Here is a 10,777-nt window from a genome sequence, read left to right on the forward strand (position 1 = left end):
GGTTTACTTATGCTTCATTTTTTTTTTTTTTTTTTTTTTTTTTTTTTTACTCTTTGTGGCAGAAAGAAAAAGGGAGTCTCCAAGATGTCTACATTTGAATCTCTGGAACCTGTGAATATATTGCTTTATATGGCAAAAGGAACTTTGCAGATGTGAGAAAGGTTGAGGACCTGGAGATGGGGAGATCATCCTGGACTATTTGAGTAAGCCCAACTTCATCAAATGACTTCTTAAAAGAACCTTTCCTCTGAGATGAGAGTCACAGGGAGACGTGGCTGTGGAAGAGTGGTCAGAGAGCAACACAAAGTTGCTGGCTTTGAAGATGGACGAAGGGGCCGTGAGCCAAGAAATATGGCTGGTTTCTAGGAGCTGGAATAGGCAAGAAAACATATTCTCCTCTAGACCCTCCAGAAGAAATGCAGCCTCACTGGCACCTTTATTTTATTTTATTTTATTTTATTTTATTTTATTTTATTTTATTTTTTTTGAGACGGAGTCTTGCTCTGTGGCCCGGGTGGGAGTGCAGTGGCCGGATCTCAGCTCACTGCAAGCTCTGCCTCCCGGGTTCACGCCATTCTCCTGCCTCAGTCTCCCGAGTAGCTGGGACTACAGGCGCCCGCCACCTCGCCCGGCTAATTTTTTGTATTTTTTTAGTAGAGACGGGGTTTCACCATGTTAGCCAGGATGGTCTCGATCTCCTGACCTCGTGATCCGCCTGCCTCGGCCTCCCAAAGTGCTGGGATTACAGGCTTGAGCCACCGTGCCCGGCCGTGGCACCTTAATTTTAACCCTGAAAGATGCATTTCAGAACTCTGACCTACAGAACTATAAGATTGTAAGTTTGTAGTGTTTTAAGCCACTAAATTTGCGGTAATTTGTTACAGCAGTGACAGAAAATCAATACATGCTTTATGCAGGTAGAACTAAATTACACATTGAAGGTTTATGTTTGTTTGAGGACGGCTCTTTCTGTATTTTTAGAGATAGCACCTTGCTCTGTCACCAGGCTGGAGTGCAGCAGTGTGATGATAGCTTACTGGAACCTCAAATTCCTGGGCTTATTTCATCTTCCCACCTATGTCTCCCATGTAGCTAGGACTAGATGCATGCGCCAGCACACCTGGCTAATTTTTTTTGGCTTTTTTTTTTTTTGTAGAGATGGGGTCTCACTATTTTTCCCAAACTGATCTCAAACTCCTGTGCTCAAGCAATCTTCCTGCGTTGGCCCCACCAAAGTTCTAGGATTACAGGTATAAGCCACCACACCTGGCTGGAAAGCTCTTTCAAGGACTTTCTGTTTTTAATTTAAAATCTAATTTTAATTTTAATTTAGTTTTTTAAATTAAAACAATATACTTTGAACATCTGTGCATCAAAAGACCCTATCAACAGAGTGAAGAGGTAATTGATGGCATGGGAGAAAATATTTGCCGATTATATATCTTATAAGGGATTAATATCCCAAATACATAAATAACTCCTACAAATCAACAACAAAAAACCAAGCAACTTGATTAAAAAATAGGCAAAGAGTTGAATAGAGATTTCTCTAAAGAAGATATACAAATGGCCAATATGCACATAGAAGGATGCTCAAAGTCACTAATCATTAGGGAAAGGCAAATCAAAATAACTTCATACCCATTAGGATGGCTATTATTAAAAAACAGAAAATAAAACTGTCAGTAAGAATGGCTATGAAGTTACTTGAAGTTATTCCAATGCATTGCTAGTGGAAATGTAAAATAGTGCAGCTGCTGTGGAAAACAGTATGATGATTCAGCAAAAAATTAAACAGAATTACTTTATGATCTAGCAGTTTCACTTCTGGGCATATATCTAAGAGAATTGAAAGCAGAGGCACAAACAGATATTCGTACACTCATGTTTATAGCAGCATTATCACAATAGCCAAAGTTGGAAATGAACCAAACATCCATTGACAGATGAATGGTAAACAGTATGTGCTCTATACATACAATGGAATATTATTCAGCCTTAAAAAGGAATGAAATTGGCCAGGCACAGTGGCTCACGCCTGTAATCCCAGCACTTTGGGAGGCCAAGTAAGGTGGATCACAAGGTCAGGAGTTCAAGACCAGGCTGGCTAAGATGGTGAAGCCTCGTCTTTACTAAAAATACAAAAAGTAGCTGGGTGTGGTGGCAGACACCTGTAATTCCCGCTGCTCAGGAGGCTGATGCAGAGAATTGCTTGCATCCAGGAGGTGGAGGTTGCAATGAGCTGAGATTGTGCCACTGCACTCCAGCCTGGGTGACAGAGCGAGACTCTGTCTCAAAAAAAAAAAAANCAGGAGATTCCCTCAAGTGCCTACGCCTTCAGGGCCCTGGATTTCAAGCACAAAACTGGGCGGCCATTTGGGCAGACACTGAGCTAGCTGTAGGAGTTTTTTTGTTTTTGTTTTTGTTTTCATAGTCCAGTGATGCCAGCGAGACAGATCTGTTCACTCCACTGGAAAGGGGACTGAAGCCCATGGAGGCCAGCAAGCTAAGATCCGTTGGCTTGAAATTCTCACTGCCAGCATAGTAGTCTGAAGTCAATCTGGGACACTCGAGCTTGGTTGGGGGAGGGGTGTCTGCCATTACGGAGGTTTGAGTAGGCGGTTTTCCACTCACTGTGTAGACAAACCACCTGGAAGTTTGAACTGGGTGGAGCCCACTGCAGCTTGGCAAAGCCACTGTAGCCTGATTGCCTCTCTAGATTCCTCCTCTCTGGGCAGGGCATCTCTGAAAGAAAGGCAGCAGCCCCAGTCAGGGGCTTATAGATAAAACTTTCATCTGCCTGGCACAGAGCACCTGGGGGAAGGGGTGGCTGTGGACGCAGCTTCAGCAGACTTAAAAGTTCCTGCCTGGTGACTCTGAAGACAGCAGCAGATCTCCCAGCACAGCGCTCGAGTTCTGCTAAGGGACAGATTGCATCCTCAAGTGGGTCCCTGACTCCTGTGCCTCCTGACTGGGAGACACCTCCCAGCCAGGGTCAACAGACACCTCATACAGGAGAGTTCCAGCTGGCATTTGGCAAATGCCCCTCTGAGACAAAACTTCCAGAGGAAGGAACAGGCAGCAGCCTTTGCTATTCAGCAGCCTCCACTGGTGATACCCAGGCAAACAGGTTCTGGAGTGAACCTCCAGCAGGCCTGCAGCAGAGAGGCCTGACTGTTAGAAGGAAAACTAACAAACAGAAAGGAATAGCATCAACATCAACAAACAGGATGTCCACACAGAAACCCCATCCGAAGGTCAGCAACATCAAAGAGCAAAAGTAGATAAATCCACAAAGATGAGGAAAAACTGGTGCAAAAAGGCTGAAAACTCCAAACACCAGAGGGCCTCTTCTCCTTCAAAGGATCACAACTCCTCTCCAGCAAGGGATGGAAAATGAGTTTGACGAATTGACAGAAGTAGGCTTCAGAAGGTGGGTAATAACAAATTCCTCTGAGCTAATGGATCATGTTCTAACCCAACTCAAGGAAGCTAAGAACGTTGAAAAAAGGTTAGAGGAATTGCTAACTAGAGTAACCAGTTTAGAGAAGACCATACATGACCTGATGGAACTGAAGATCACAGCATGAGAACTTTGTGAAGCATACACAAGTATCAGTAGCCAAATTGATCAAGTGGAAGAAAGGACGTCACAGATTGAAGATCAACTTAATGAAATAAAGCGTGAAGACAGTATTGGAGAAAAAAGAATGAAAAGGAACAAAAGAGCCTCCAAGAAATATGGGACTATGTGAAAAGACCAAACCTATGTTTGATTGGTGTACCTGAAAGTGACGGGGAGATTGGAACCAAGTTGGAAAACACTCTTCAGGATGTTATCCAGGAGAACTTCTCCAACCTAGCAAGACAGGCCAACATTCAAATTCAGGAAATACAGAGAACACCACAAAGATACCTCTTGAGGAAAGCAACCCCAAGACACATAATCATCAGATTCATCAAGGTTGAAACGAAGGAAAACATTTTAAGGGCACCCAGAGAAAAGGTCAGGTTACCCACAAAGGGAAGCCCATCAGACTAACAGTGGATCTCTTTGCAGAAACCCTACATGCCAGAAGAGAGTAGGGGCCAATATTCAACATTCTTAAAAAAAAAAGAATTTTCAACCCAGAATTTCACATCCGACCAAACTAAACTTTGTAAGTGAAGGAGAAATAAAATCCTTTACAGACAAGCAAATGCTAAGAGATTTTGTCACCACCAGGGCTGCCTTACAAGAGCTCCCAAAGGAAGCACTAAATATGGAAAGGAAAACTGGTACCAGCCACTGCAAAACATACCAAATAAAGACCATCAACACTATGAAGAAACTACACCAACTAACAGGCAAAATAACCAGCTAGCATCATAATGACAGGATCGAATTCACACGTAACAATATTAACCTTAAATGTAAGTGGGCTAAATGCCCCAATTAAAAGACACAGACTGGCAGATTGCATAAAGAGTCAAGACCCATCAGTGTGCTGTATTCAGGAGACCCATCCATGTGCAAAGACACACATACGTTCAAAATAAAGGGATGGAGGAATATTTACCAAGCAAACGAAAAAAAGAAAAGGAGGAGTTGCAATCCTAGTCTTTGATGAAACAGACTTTAAACCAACAAAATAAAGACAAAGAAGGGCATTACATAATGGTAAAGGGAACAATGCAACAAAAGAGCTAACTATTGTAAATAATATATGCACCCAATACAGGAGCACCCAGATTCATAAAGCAAGTTCTTAGAGACCTACGTAGAGACTTAGACTCCCAAACAATAATAGTGCGAGACTTTAACACCCTACTGTCAATATTAGGTCAATGAGACAGAAAATTAACAAGGATATTCAGGACTTGGACTCAGCTCTGGACCAAGCAGACGTAATACACTTCTACAGAACTCTCCACCCCAAATCAAGAGAATATACATTCTTCTCAGCAGTACGTTGCACCTTTTCTAAAATTGACCACAACTTGGAAGTAAAACACTCCTCAGCAAATGCAAAAGAATGGAAATCTTAACAAACAATTTCTTAGACCACAGTGCAATCAAATTAGAACTCAGGATTAAGAAACTCACTCAAAACTGCACAACTACATAGAAACTGAACAACCTGCTCCTGAATGACTACTGGGTAAATAACGAAATTAAGACAGAAATAAGTAAGTTCTTTGCAACCAATAAGAGCAAAGACACAACATACTAGAATCTCTGGGACACAGCTAAAGCAGTGTTTAGAGGGAAATTTATAGCAATAAATGCCCACAGGAGAAAGCAGGAAAGATCTAAAATCAACACCCTAACATCAAAATTAGAAGAACTAGAGAAGCAAGAGCAAACAAATGCAAAAGCTAGCAGAAGACAAGAAATAACTAAGATCAGAGCAGAACTGAAGGAGATAGAGTCACAAAATGCCTTCAAAAAATTCATGAATCCAGGAACTGGTTTTTTGAAAAGATTAACAAAATACATAGACCACTAGCCAGACTAATAAAGAAGAAAAGAGAGAAGAATCAAATAGCCACAATAAAAAATGATAAAGGGGATATCACCACTGATCCCACAGAAATACAAACTACCATCAGAGAATACTATAAATACCTCTATGCAAATAAACTAGAAAATCTAGAAGAAATGGATAAATTCCTGGACACATACACCCTCCCAAGACTAAACCAGGAAGAAGTCGAATCTCTGAATAGACTAATAACAAGTTCTGAAATTGAGGCAGTAATTAATGGCTTACCAACCAAAATAATCCCAGGACCAGACAGATTCACAGTCAAATTCTACAAGAGGTACAAAGAAGAGCTGGTACCATTCCTTCTGAAACTATTCCAAACAATACAAAAAGAGGGACTCCTCCCTAACTCATTTTATGAGGCCAGCATGATTCTGATACCAAAACCTGACAGAGACACAACAACAACAACAAAAGAAAATTTCAGGCCAATATCTCTGCTGAACATCTATGTGGAAATCCTCAAAAAAATACTGGCAAACTGAATCCAGCAGCACATCAAAAAGCTTACCTACCACCATCAAGTCAGCTTCATCCCTGGGATGCAAGGCTGGTTCAACATACGCAAATCAAGAAACACAATCAATCATATAAACAGAACCAAAGACAAAAACCACATGATTATCTCAATAGATGCAGAAAAGGCCTTTGATAAAATTCAACACCTCTCCATGCTAAAAACTCTCAATAAACTAGGTATTGTTGGAACATATCTCAAAATAATAAGAGCTATTTGTGACAAACCCACAGCCAATATCACACTGAATGGGCAAAAGCTGGAAGCATTCCCTTTGAAAACCAGCACAAGACAAGGATGCCCTCTCTCACCACTCCTATTCAACACAGTATTAGAACTTCTGACCAGGGCAATCAGGTAAGAGAAAGAAAGGAAGGTATCCAAATAGGAAGAGAGGAAGTCAAGTAGTCTCTGTTTGCAGATGACATAATTGTATATTTCTATTTATTTATTTATTTATTTTTTGAGATGGAGTCTCGCTCTGTCGCCCAGGCTGGAGTGCAGTGGCCGGATCTCAGCTCACTGCAAGCACCGCCTCCCGGGTTCCCGCCATTCTCCTGCCTCAGTCTCCCGAGTAGCTGGGACCACAGGCGCCGCCACCTCGCCCGGCTAGTTTTTTGTATTTTTTTAGTAGAGACGGGGTTTCACCGGGTTAGCCAGGATGGTCTCGATCTTCTGACCTCGTGATCCGCCCGCCTCGGCCTCCCAAAGTGCTGGGATTACAGGCTTGAGCCACCGCGCCCGGCCAATTGTATATTTCAAAAATCCCATCATCTCAGCCCAAAATCTCCTTAAGCTGATAAGCAACTTCAGTAAAATCTCGGGTTACAAAATCGATGTGCAAAAATCACAAGCATTCCTATACATCAATAATAGACAAATAGAGAGCCAAATCATGAGTGAGCTCCCATTCACAGCTGCTATAAAGAGAATAAAATACCTAGGAATAAAACTTNAATGAAATTGGGATCCTGGATTGAAGATGGCCGAATGGAAACAGCTCCATTCTGCAGCTCCCAGCAAGATCAACGCAAAAGGTGGGTGACTTCTGCATTTCTGACTAAGGTACCTGGCTTATCTCATTGGCCCTGATTAGACAGTGGGTACAGCTCACGGAGGGCTAGCCAAAGCAGGGTGGTGCATCATCTCACCTAGGAAGTGCCAGGCATTGGGGAACTCCCTCCCCTAGCCAAGGGAAGCCATAAGGGACTGTGTCATGAGGGATGTAGCTATTGCACAGATACCACACTTTTCCCATGGTCTTTGCAACCCACAGACCAGGAGATTCCCTCAAGTGCCTACGCCTTCAGGGCCCTGGATTTCAAGCACAAAACTGGGCGGCCATTTGGGCAGACACTGAGCTAGCTGTAGGAGTTTTTTTGTTTTGTTTTGTTTTCATAGTCCAGTGATGCCAGCGAGACAGATCTGTTCACTCCACTGGAAAGGGGACTGAAGCCCATGGAGGCCAGCAAGCTAAGATCCGTTGGCTTGAAATTCTCACTGCCAGCATAGTAGTCTGAAGTCAATCTGGGACACTCGAGCTTGGTTGGGGAGGGGTGTCTGCCATTACGGAGGTTTGAGTAGGCGGTTTTCCACTCACTGTGTAGACAAACCACCTGGAAGTTTGAACTGGGTGGAGCCCACTGCAGCTTGGCAAAGCCACTGTAGCCTGATTGCCTCTCTAGATTCCTCCTCTCTGGGCAGGGCATCTCTGAAAGAAAGGCAGCAGCCCCAGTCAGGGGCTTATAGATAAAACTTTCATCTGCCTGGCACAGAGCACCTGGGGAAGGGGTGGCTGTGGACGCAGCTTCAGCAGACTTAAAAGTTCCTGCCTGGTGACTCTGAAGACAGCAGCAGATCTCCCAGCACAGCGCTCGAGTTCTGCTAAGGGACAGATTGCATCCTCAAGTGGGTCCCTGACTCCTGTGCCTCCTGACTGGGAGACACCTCCCAGCCAGGGTCAACAGACACCTCATACAGGAGAGTTCCAGCTGGCATTTGGCAAATGCCCCTCTGAGACAAAACTTCCAGAGGAAGGAACAGGCAGCAGCCTTTGCTATTCAGCAGCCTCCACTGGTGATACCCAGGCAAACAGGTTCTGGAGTGAACCTCCAGCAGGCCTGCAGCAGAGAGGCCTGACTGTTAGAAGGAAAACTAACAAACAGAAAGGAATAGCATCAACATCAACAAACAGGATGTCCACACAGAAACCCCATCCGAAGGTCAGCAACATCAAAGAGCAAAAGTAGATAAATCCACAAAGATGAGGAAAACTGGTGCAAAAGGCTGAAAACTCCAAACACCAGAGGGCCTCTTCTCCTTCAAAGGATCACAACTCCTCTCCAGCAAGGGATGGAAAATGAGTTTGACGAATTGACAGAAGTAGGCTTCAGAAGGTGGGTAATAACAAATTCCTCTGAGCTAATGGATCATGTTCTAACCCAACTCAAGGAAGCTAAGAACGTTGAAAAAAGGTTAGAGGAATTGCTAACTAGAGTAACCAGTTTAGAGAAGACCATACATGACCTGATGGAACTGAAGATCACAGCATGAGAACTTTGTGAAGCATACACAAGTATCAGTAGCCAAATTGATCAAGTGGAAGAAAGGACGTCACAGATTGAAGATCAACTTAATGAAATAAAGCGTGAAGACAGTATTGGAGAAAAAAGAATGAAAAGGAACAAAAGAGCCTCCAAGAAATATGGGACTATGTGAAAAGACCAAACCTATGTTTGATTGGTGTACCTGAAAGTGACGGGGAGATTGGAACCAAGTTGGAAAACACTCTTCAGGATGTTATCCAGGAGAACTTCTCCAACCTAGCAAGACAGGCCAACATTCAAATTCAGGAAATACAGAGAACACCACAAAGATACCTCTTGAGGAAAGCAACCCCAAGACACATAATCATCAGATTCATCAAGGTTGAAACGAAGGAAAACATTTTAAGGGCACCCAGAGAAAAAGGTCAGGTTACCCACAAAGGGAAGCCCATCAGACTAACAGTGGATCTCTTTGCAGAAACCCTACATGCCAGAAGAGAGTAGGGGCCAATATTCAACATTCTTAAAAAAAAAAGAATTTTCAACCCAGAATTTCACATCCGACCAAACTAAACTTTGTAAGTGAAGGAGAAATAAAATCCTTTACAGACAAGCAAATGCTAAGAGATTTTTGTCACCACCAGGGCTGCCTTACAAGAGCTCCCAAAGGAAGCACTAAATATGGAAAGGAAAAACTGGTACCAGCCACTGCAAAAACATACCAAATAAAGACCATCAACACTATGAAGAAACTACACCAACTAACAGGCAAAATAACCAGCTAGCATCATAATGACAGGATCGAATTCACACGTAACAATATTAACCTTAAATGTAAGTGGGCTAAATGCCCCAATTAAAAGACACAGACTGGCAGATTGCATAAAGAGTCAAGACCCATCAGTGTGCTGTATTCAGGAGACCCATCCATGTGCAAAGACACACATACGTTCAAAATAAAGGGATGGAGGAATATTTACCAAGCAAACGAAAAAAAGAAAAAGGAGGAGTTGCAATCCTAGTCTTTGATGAAACAGACTTTAAACCAACAAAAATAAAGACAAAGAAGGGCATTACATAATGGTAAAGGGAACAATGCAACAAAAAGAGCTAACTATTGTAAATAATATATGCACCCAATACAGGAGCACCCAGATTCATAAAGCAAGTTCTTAGAGACCTACGTAGAGACTTAGACTCCCAAACAATAATAGTGCGAGACTTTAACACCCTACTGTCAATATTAGGTCAATGAGACAGAAAATTAACAAGGATATTCAGGACTTGGACTCAGCTCTGGACCAAGCAGACGTAATACACTTCTACAGAACTCTCCACCCCAAATCAAGAGAATATACATTCTTCTCAGCAGTACGTTGCACCTTTTCTAAAATTGACCACAACTTGGAAGTAAAACACTCCTCAGCAAATGCAAAAGAATGGAAATCTTAACAAACAATTTCTTAGACCACAGTGCAATCAAATTAGAACTCAGGATTAAGAAACTCACTCAAAACTGCACAACTACATAGAAACTGAACAACCTGCTCCTGAATGACTACTGGGTAAATAACGAAATTAAGACAGAAATAAGTAAGTTCTTTGCAACCAATAAGAGCAAAGACACAACATACTAGAATCTCTGGGACACAGCTAAAGCAGTGTTTAGAGGGAAATTTATAGCAATAAATGCCCACAGGAGAAAGCAGGAAAGATCTAAAATCAACACCCTAACATCAAAATTAGAAGAACTAGAGAAGCAAGAGCAAACAAATGCAAAAGCTAGCAGAAGACAAGAAATAACTAAGATCAGAGCAGAACTGAAGGAGATAGAGTCACAAAATGCCTTCAAAAAATTCATGAATCCAGGAACTGGTTTTTTGAAAAGATTAACAAAATACATAGACCACTAGCCAGACTAATAAAGAAGAAAAGAGAGAAGAATCAAATAGACACAATAAAAAATGATAAAGGGGATATCACCACTGATCCCACAGAAATACAAACTACCATCAGAGAATACTATAAATACCTCTATGCAAATAAACTAGAAAATCTAGAAGAAATGGATAAATTCCTGGACACATACACCCTCCCAAGACTAAACCAGGAAGAAGTCGAATCTCTGAATAGACTAATAACAAGTTCTGAAATTGAGGCAGTAATTAATGGCTTACCAACCAAAA

This window comes from Rhinopithecus bieti, unplaced genomic scaffold (genome assembly GCF_001698545.2).
Source record: "Rhinopithecus bieti isolate Rb0 unplaced genomic scaffold, ASM169854v2 scaffold_21703, whole genome shotgun sequence".
Taxonomy (NCBI): Eukaryota; Metazoa; Chordata; class Mammalia; order Primates; family Cercopithecidae; genus Rhinopithecus; species Rhinopithecus bieti.